This window comes from Carassius auratus, chromosome 44 (assembly GCF_003368295.1).
Source record: "Carassius auratus strain Wakin chromosome 44, ASM336829v1, whole genome shotgun sequence".
Lineage (NCBI taxonomy): Eukaryota > Metazoa > Chordata > Actinopteri > Cypriniformes > Cyprinidae > Carassius > Carassius auratus.
Window position 1 is genome coordinate 8,926,653 of NC_039286.1, and position 9,674 is coordinate 8,936,326.

The 9,674-nt window shown below is 38.0% G+C and overlaps 1 long non-coding RNA gene across 1 annotated transcript; it reads right to left on the reverse strand.

Moving 5' to 3' along the window:
* Positions 1-6,515: 6,515 nt before the first annotated feature.
* LOC113062391 (uncharacterized) lies at positions 6,516-8,678 on the reverse strand. The gene is made up of 2 exons (XR_003278527.1): positions 8,385-8,678; positions 6,516-6,603 (listed from the first exon to the last, which is right to left on the reverse strand). It is a non-coding gene; the product is annotated as an uncharacterized LOC113062391 (long non-coding RNA).
* Positions 8,679-9,674: the final 996 nt, after the last annotated feature.

Here is a 9,674-nt window from a genome sequence, read left to right on the forward strand (position 1 = left end):
CAAATTCACAATGTTGTAAGCACTCTACAATTGTTTTCCCCATCATGACTTTCTTCATTGGTGAAGACAATAACAGTACAGCTGATAATGTGCTGTACAGCTCAGGTAAAATCAGTCTAGGTTATTTTAAAGTTGGTGCAATTAGCATTTTTGTCTATTTAGAGCCATCCGTGGTTCTTTGCATATGGATATTAGCAATAACATCCCTGTAATACTCCCACAGTCTGGCCACAGCAACAAGACACAACACGACATTATGTAAAATTGTGCAGCATATCACTTCTCATGAAGAACTGAATAGCGGGTATGAAATTGAGGGTGTGAACTCATTTTGAGATGCTGTAGTCGGCGTTTGTCTCTGCATGCAGCACACTCTGTGTTTGCTCGGAGCCAGTCTTGGTGTACACCATTATCCTGGACACCCTTCGGAGCTAAAGAGAGGCTCTCAAAAGAGCAAGGACTGCTGACGGCAAGACTTTTTACATGCTAGCGCATTTTCTCGACCAAATGAACACTAAAGGTGATGAAATGAGAGTCAGTCAAACATAATGATGGAGATGTCAGATGCGGCAGTTCATCGCTTCGGACAACATAACATGCGGGGAATAATAATGAGGATTTGTTGTGGTTGGTAATTAGCATGATATGGTTATCTCTTATTTAGAGATGACTGAATAAGGCAACATTTTATTTAGTCTCTAGTATAAATACATTTTTCTGCATCACATTGCAAAGCCAAGTTTTATTTACAAGCTATTCCTCCAAATAAATACAATTATTACAATAATAATTAGCTCTAAAATACCAGTGGTGGACGAAGTACACAAATCAAGTACTTGAGAAAAAGTACAGATACGTATAATAAAATATTACTCCATTAAAAGTAAAAGTACTCCTTTTTCAATTTTACTCAAGTGAAAAGTACTAAATTTTTTATGTACTTAAGTAAAAAAGTACTGAATGATAGATGTTTGCAATTTTATATAGGCTAATGTAATTTTATATTAGCACATCCTACTGCTCAAAATACCTGGGATTTTTTTCCAAAATAACCACTATATGGAGTCAAGATATATTTTTGTTGTTGATATGGACTACGCTGACGAGAGTAATGTTCACTGTGAAGCTTACACTGTGATGTACCTGAGAGAAAACAGAGATGACCACTGATTTTCACCAGTAAGAACAAAGTATTTTAAAGTTTGTTGTTTTACAGAACATCACAGTATGACATGATAATAAGGCCTGAAGATTTTAAGGTAAATATAATTATATTTCCATAATGATTATTTCCTTCTCAAACCTTGTCTGGGGTGTAAAAACACCTGCATCTCTTCCCCTCTTTGATAATTACTGTAGTAACCATGTTCTGAACATCACATCCTTTCTTTTCTCCCCAGATAGAATCTATATATATATATATATATATATATATATATATATATATATATATATATATATATATATATATATATATATATATATGTGTGTGTGTGTGTGTGTGTGTGTGTGTGTGTGTGTGTGTGTGTGTGTGTGTGTGTGGTTGAGTAAAAGTATTTGGACATTATTTATAAAAATTACCTCAAGTTAGCACCAGCAAGCTTGTTAGCTAGACAGTTAGCATCAGCTAACAATATTTACTTATTTTCAGTACGGTTATAAATAACGTCCTTAATAACAATGGATGAAAAGTTTAGAGCTCTACTGATGATTAAGTCTAGAGTGTGTCCACCTTTGTGTGTGGGTCCATGAACATGCTGAATCGACAGGTAAAAAAAAAAGGCTCAAGTCCAAATATTCATTTATCACCAATAAACTGTTTGACAAACACTTACTGCTGAAAGATCTGAATTTAAAAAAATCTCAAACATGCTCCGATGTCCCGATCTGAATCAACCGAGTCGCGAACAGGCTCCAAAGTCCCGATCTGAATCAACCGAGTCGCGAACAGGCTCCGAAGTCCCGATCTGAATCAACCGAGTCGCGAACAGGCTCCGAAGTCCCGATCTGAATCAACCGAGTCGCGAACAGGCTCCGAAGTGCCGATCTGAATCAACCGAGTCGCGAACATGCTCCAAAGTCCCGATCTGAATCAACCGAGTCGCGAACAGGTTCCGAAGTGCCGATCTGATTCAACCGAGTCGCGAACAGGCTCAGAAGTGCCGATCTGAATCAACCGAGTCGCGAACAGGCTCCGAAGTGCCGATCTGAATCAACCGAGTCGCGAACATGCTCCGAAGTGCCGATCTGAATCAACCGAGTCGCGAACAGGCTCCGAAGTCCAGATCTGAATCAACTGAGTCGCGAACAGGCTCCGAATTGCCGATCTGAATCAACCGAGTCGCGAACAGGCTCCGAAGTCCAGATCTGAATCAACCGAGTCGCGAACAGGCTCCGAAGTCCAGATCTGAATCAACCGAGTCGCGAACAGGCTCCGAAGTGCCGATCTGAATCAACCGAGTCGCGAACAGGCTCCGAAGTCCAGATCTGAATCAACCGAGTCGCAAACAGGCTCCGAAGTGCCGATCTGAATCAACCGAGTCGCGAACAGGCTCCGAAGTCCAGATCTGAATCAACCGAGTCGCGTACAGGCTCCGAAGTCCCGATCTCAATCAACCGAGTCGCGAACATGCTCGGAAGTGCCGATCTGAATCAACCGAGTCGCGAACAGGCTCCGAAGTGCCGATCTGAATCAACCGAGTCGCGAACAGGCTCCGAAGTCCCGATCTGAATCAACAGAGTCGCGAACAGGCTCCGAAGTGCCGATCTGAAAACTTTGACCAAAGAATGTAAAAAATAACTCCATTTCTCTAATAACTCTATACTCTAATAACTCTAAAAATCTATGAAAGACTCAGATCATGTATCTAAAAATAAATCGCTATAGTAAAAGAGAAATAATAAGAGGAGTGAAGTTTCCTACCTTTCTGCTGTGTTTGATCCTCACGCGCGTCTCCGCCCCTCACACACACAGCGCTAAATTAATCATCTTTGCTAATTATTATACATTTACTTCATTGTCAGCTTCAGGTACTTCATTTATTATTGTTCAATGAACTGTTTGAAACAAAAAAAGGTTGTATTTCAGTAATAATTCTAAATTATCAAAATAAAATATATAAAATAATGGTTTCTATTTCTATTTGCTGTATTTTCAGCATCATTCCTCCAGTCTTCAGTGTCAAATGATCTTTAGAAATCATGAAAATATGATGATTTATTATTAGAACTATTAGTAGTTGTGCTACCAAATGTTATTTTGGAATCTGTGATACTTTTTTCAGGATTCTTTGATACATAAAAAGTTAAAATTAAATAAATAAACTTGAGTAAAAGTACAGATATGTATAATAAAATATTACTCCAGTAAAAGTAAAAGTACTCCTTTTTCAATTTTACTCAAGTGAAAGTACAAAAGTACTCAATTTGTTATGTACTTAAGTAAAAAAAAGTACTGAATGATAGATGTTTGCAATTTTATATAGGCTAATTAATTTTATATTAGCACTTTTTTTTATATAATCCTACTGCTCAAAATACATGGGATTTTTTCCAAAATAACCACTATATGGAGTCAAGATATATTTTTGTTGCTGATATGGACTTGTGTTTTAAAGTGTTTTAAAGTTAGTGGTTTTACAGAACATCACAGATATTTATGACATGATAATAAGGCCTGAAGTTAGGAAGAACATTTTAAGGAAAATATAATTATATTTTCATAATGATTTTTTCCTTCTCAAACCTTTTCTGTGGTGTAAAAACACCCCTGGCCAAACGGGGTGCTTCCCCTCTTTGATAATTACTGTAGTTACCATGTTCTGAACATCACATCCTTTCTTTTGTCCCTAGATGTTATAATAATAATTAATAATAATTCTTTACATTTATATAGCGCTTTTCTAGATACTCAAAGCGCTTTACATAGACAGGGGGTATCTCCTCATCCACCACCAGTGTGCAGCATCCACCTGGATGATGCGACGGCAGCCATATTGCGCCAGAACGCCCACCACACACCAGCTTACTGGTGGAGAGGAGACAGAGTGATGAAGCCAATCAGTAGATATGGGGATTGTTAGGAGGCCATGATGGTCAGAGACCAATGGGCGAATTTAGCCAGGATGCCGAGGTCACACCTCTACTCTTTCCGAAAGACATCCTGGGATTTTTAATGACCACAGAGAGTCACAGAGAGTTATCTATATACATATATATATATATATAGGTGGTTGAATAAAAATATTTGGACATTATTTATAAAAATTACCTCAAGTTAGCACCAGCAAGCTTGTTAGCTAGACATTTAGCATCAGCTACAATATTTACTTATTTTCAGTACGTTTATGAATAAACATTCATGTCTGTCTAACGTTACTCGTCTAGTTAATCCAAACAAAATACATATGTATAACATTACTGTTGATACACAATATAAAAACAGACATCATGGTAGCATTTTAATAAAACTGTTAATATTACGGTTGCGGGGAATTTGGAAATGCATGAGTTATTTTATTTAATCTGTGTTAGTTTAAGGTTATTTTATTTTATTTTTTAACCTAAAACACAAGAGACGATGATTGATGTGTCTGCATCGTTTCCCTTATGAAAATTAACCATGGTTTTACTACAAATAAAACCAAAAAACCATAGTTCCTATAGTTAAACCATGGTAACCACAAATTTACCATGGTTTTGCTATATTAACCATAGTTTAACCATGGTATTTGTAGTAAATCTGTGGTTATACAAATGGTAGTCAATAGGCCAAAAAACCATAGGTTACTACAGTTTTACTATAATAAAACCATGGTTATTTTTTGTAAGGGTTGCACTGGAGCATTTCAGTGGGCTTAAACAGATCACCCTTTACAGCGGATTTAGTTCCCAAACAACTGACAATTTTGACCTAAATTTGATTTTCAGTTACAATAATTAATCCTAAATTTCGACATTAATAACTTACTTTTAGCAACATCAGACGCACGCACGCTCACAAGATCTGCCGGTTCTTACTTCTGGAGACTCGCACTAAACGGTTTATTTGAATCAGTGAGTGGTCGACTCCAGAAAAGCTGCAATCGGATCATTCTAATTCGTAAACGAATCGTTTGGTGCGATTCGCAATCCGATTAAAGTTTATTTTGAAAAGACTCAGTTCGTTCATGATGAATCAGACACCGCTTCTGCGTGTCGGAGCACGTGATATATTATATGGCAGCAAACTATCAGCAACCAATGCACATTACCAAGTCCCCAAACAAAATTTTTTTTCTCAATAATCTGTTATACTCATATGTACATCACAATAACAAAGAAAATATCTGCTGCCACTAGGGCTGTAACGATTCACTTGTTTTATAGATGCATCGATTACAAACTCTGACGATGCATATGCATCGATCTTAAAACATGATTTTTGAATCGCTGATCGTGGACTGTAATAGATTAAAAACGCTATTGAATGAATCGTTATTTCTATAGTGATTCAATGTTCAAAATATATACATATTAATTTACTACACGCATGAAATAATGGAGACCTTGAACAGTGTTTGTGAATCTATTCTTCACGTGCTCCACTGTTACCGCCCGAGACTGTCACAGGATTGTGCTCACGCTCCGTTCGTCTCTGATGCAGCTGATGTGTGATTTCTCCTTAGGACTTGTGGCCAGTAATACTAAAGTGAAGTAGTTTTACTTTTCTGTATAGTTTGTTAATGGCTCTCTGCATCTTACCGATGGCGTTACCTGAGCAGTCGAAAGCTGCGTATTTATTGCATGGACAAAGCAGAAATGTAAGTGTCTAAATCATACGCACAGTTCCACTGAATGATAAATGTGTTTTAACAATGCTGATTAACTGAATGTACAAAGGAAATTGTTAAAATAACCACAGCATCAACAACGACCTTGAAATAAGAGTGCAAGGTTTATCTGATAATCAGGTGCCTGAAAGTACCGTATGTTGATACAGAAACAGACAACGGGTACGTTTTTACAGTGGCCGAGATAGCTCAACGCGCTGCAATTTAAGAAAACACATGCAAATTGAAAAAACACCAGCAAATGAAAAAAAAAAAACATCTTCATCAGTTTGACAACACAAGTGCTGCAAATCCTCAAAACACATTGTTACGGCTGGCTCCCAAACCGCAACATAAAAGAGGCCAACAACAAATGCTTTAACAATAAACCAAATTTATTGTCAAACAATTAAACAAACAAAATAAACTGACGTCTAGGGGAAAAACAACACGCGCGTGTGGTTATTAAATAAACAAACAATATCTGACACTAACAACAACAATAAGAAGATGATATATATATGAGCAAAATATGTATTAAATAAAAGAATGGGAGAAATGAGAGAGAGCGTTCACTTGGAGGTGCACTGATCTTTATACTAGTACTGATTGGGGATTGAATACACCTGTTGCCCAACTAACGTCTGCACTGTGTAGCAGAGCCAGCAGAGGGCAAACAGGCAGGCGTAACACCTCCCCCACAAAAGTATTCCTCTAAGGAATACTAAAAAAACATCAAAATTTCCACCGATGATCCCACTCCACTTGGTTCCGGATTCCTGCTTCCTGGGCCCTAGGAAACAGGATAGAAAGAGACAAGTAGAGGGGAAGAAAAAAAAAAACAAAACAAAAAAATAAGACGACAACAAAATATACAACCTTTATGTTCGGGATAGGGCATCGGCAATGACATTGTCACTGCCCCGGATGTGTTTAATGTCAAGGGAAAATGGTTGCAAGAAGAGACTCCACCGCATTATCCTCTGGTTACGATCTTTCATTCGGTGTAAAAACACCAAAGGGTTATGGTCGGTATAAACCACAATCGGACTAGCAGATGATCCCAGATAGACCTCAAAGTGTTGGATAGCCAGAACAAGAGCAAGCGCCTCCTTTTCCACAACAGAATAAACTCGCTGGTGGACATTGAATTTTTTTGAGAAATAACAGATTGGATGTTCTACTCCATCCTGACTTTTCTGTAACAGAACAGCTCCCGCTCCAGTGTCGCTGGCATCCACAGCTAAACAAAAAGGTCGAGAAAAGTCTGGTGCAAGAAGGACAGGAGCACTAGCCAACAGTGCTTTGGCTCCATCAAAAGCCTGTTGAGAAACACTCTTTTCTTCAGAAAGAGAAGAAAACACTTCTTGAGCTTTCCCCGTCAGAACACACTGCAGAAGCAAAGTCCAGACTTCTTCTGGCCATTTTAGAGAAGCAACTCTTTCAAAATGGGCAAAATACTTGTCAACATCACGTTCACAGAATGGAGGAACCATCTTAATGTTTCGACCAACATCAAAAGAAGAGTGCACAAACTGAACAGATTTAGAAGCTTCAGCTTTCCTAACTTCCAATTCAAGTTCTAACTTCTTCATCTCATACTGCCTATGTTCACGTTCACTCTCACGTGCATACTCTAACTTTTTCAGCTCCAATTGTGTACGTTCACGCTCCTGTTCAAGCTCTAATTTTTTTAACTGAATCCGGTTTTCCCATTCCCTATCTTTTAATGCTTGAGTACCTTCTAACGATAGTCTCTCAGTTTCAAACTGTGTTTGTTTCTCTGTGAACATGACATCTCTCTCCATAAATGGATATTCTCCTACATCCAGAATTCCTTTGGCTATCAACTGGCTTTTAACAGCCCTCAACAAATCCTCCTTGCGTTTCTTATCATTACTATTCAAAATGAGTGCATGACTCTCTGCGATTTCTAAAAGTTGTTCTTTGGTGCACCTATCTAGAAATTTATCAGAAAGTTCTACATTCAATTCCTCAGTGGACGTCATTTTGAACAAGCATACGATTAACACAATGAAGATTTAGTCAATAAATTGACTACAATAGCCCAAATAATTCTAACAAAACCTCCCAACGAAAAGTGTCAGAAAAACAACCTAGCTCAATCCACTATAACACTAGAAACACTATAAAAGATCAAGTGAATAATTAAACAAGAAAAAAAATCCTGTTTCTACCATTCAACTTAATCACACAGACCTTAAAGTTACTGCAACCATTTCAGTGTTATAAAGAGGACAAATCAATGCACATTTGTAATAGGAATGTGTAAAACCCTGCATAACCACTCAATGCAGTGCTAATTTACTCACAGTAAACAACAATCGGTCTTACTCACTAGGCCACAACAGCTGTTTCAAACTTATTTACGAATCACATCAGCTGCTATTGTCCCCAAGATTTTCATGTAAACAAATCAAATTGTATTTAACTAGTCTACACAAACATCCACTTCCTATATAAAATGGCAAAATGAACATAACCACACGTACGCGAAAACACGCTCTCTTTATAATCAAATTAAGCAAAACCAAGGGAGAAAAATGTACTCACCAGGATTTCCATTGGCTTTTACATCTCCGATATGCCTGCCTGTTGAAACTAACTAACCTAGCTAGTCTTCAAAGGACTGCCGGGCTCGAGGCGACTTGAAACGCTGAACCTCGTAACAACCGTTCTCCAAATGAGATCAGCTGCGCGAGAAGCGTACCCCCACCCAGGATTTCCTTCCGAACTCCAAAATAAAATGCAAAACAAAATCAACAAAACAACAAATAGTGTTCCGATGGAAGGGCCGCTCACGCGCAACCCAGCTGAAACACACTGTCTAACCGGAGTGAAAGCCAATTCTCACAGGAAATCCTGAAGAGACTAAAAAAAAAAAAGAGTCCCTCAGAAACAAATGTTCAAAATCCGGACGAGACTCCCATTTTTATGTTACGGCTGGCTCCCAAACCGCAACATAAAAGAGGCCAACAACAAATGCTTTAACAATAAACCAAATTTATTGTCAAACAATTAAACAAACAAAATAAACTGACGTCTAGGGGAAAAAACAACACGCGCGTGTGGTTATTAAATAAACAAACAATATCTGACACTAACAACAACAATAAGAAGATGATATATATATGAGCAAAATATGTATTAAATAAAAGAATGGGAGAAATGAGAGAGAGCGTTCACTTGGAGGTGCACTGATCTTTATACTAGTACTGATTGGGGATTGAATACACCTGTTGCCCAACTAACGTCTGCACTGTGTAGCAGAGCCAGCAGAGGGCAAACAGGCAGGCGTAACAACATGCATATAACGAAACGCGCTGCAAATCATCACAACACATGCATAATAGCGAAACGCGCTGCAAATCATCACAACACATGCATATAGCGAAACGCGCTGCAAATCATCACAACACATGCATAATAGCGAAACGCGCTGCAAATCATCACAACACATGCATATAGCGAAACGCGCTGCAAATCATCACAACACATGCATAATAGCGAAACGCGCTGCAAATCATCACAACACATGCATATAGCGAAACGCGCTGCAAATCATCACAACACATGCATAATAGCGAAACGCGCTGCAAATCATCACAACACATGCATATAGCGAAACGCGCTGCAAATCATCACAACACATGCATAATAGCGAAACGCACTGCAAATCATCATCAAATTCGAATCAAATTTAATTGTGAATCGATTCGAATTTAATCGTTCTAAATTTGCAAAAATCATTCAATGAATCAAATCAAAAACATATGAATCATGAATCTAATCGAATCACTGTCTACTCAAAGATTCACAGTCCTAGTTGCCACAAAAAAAAAA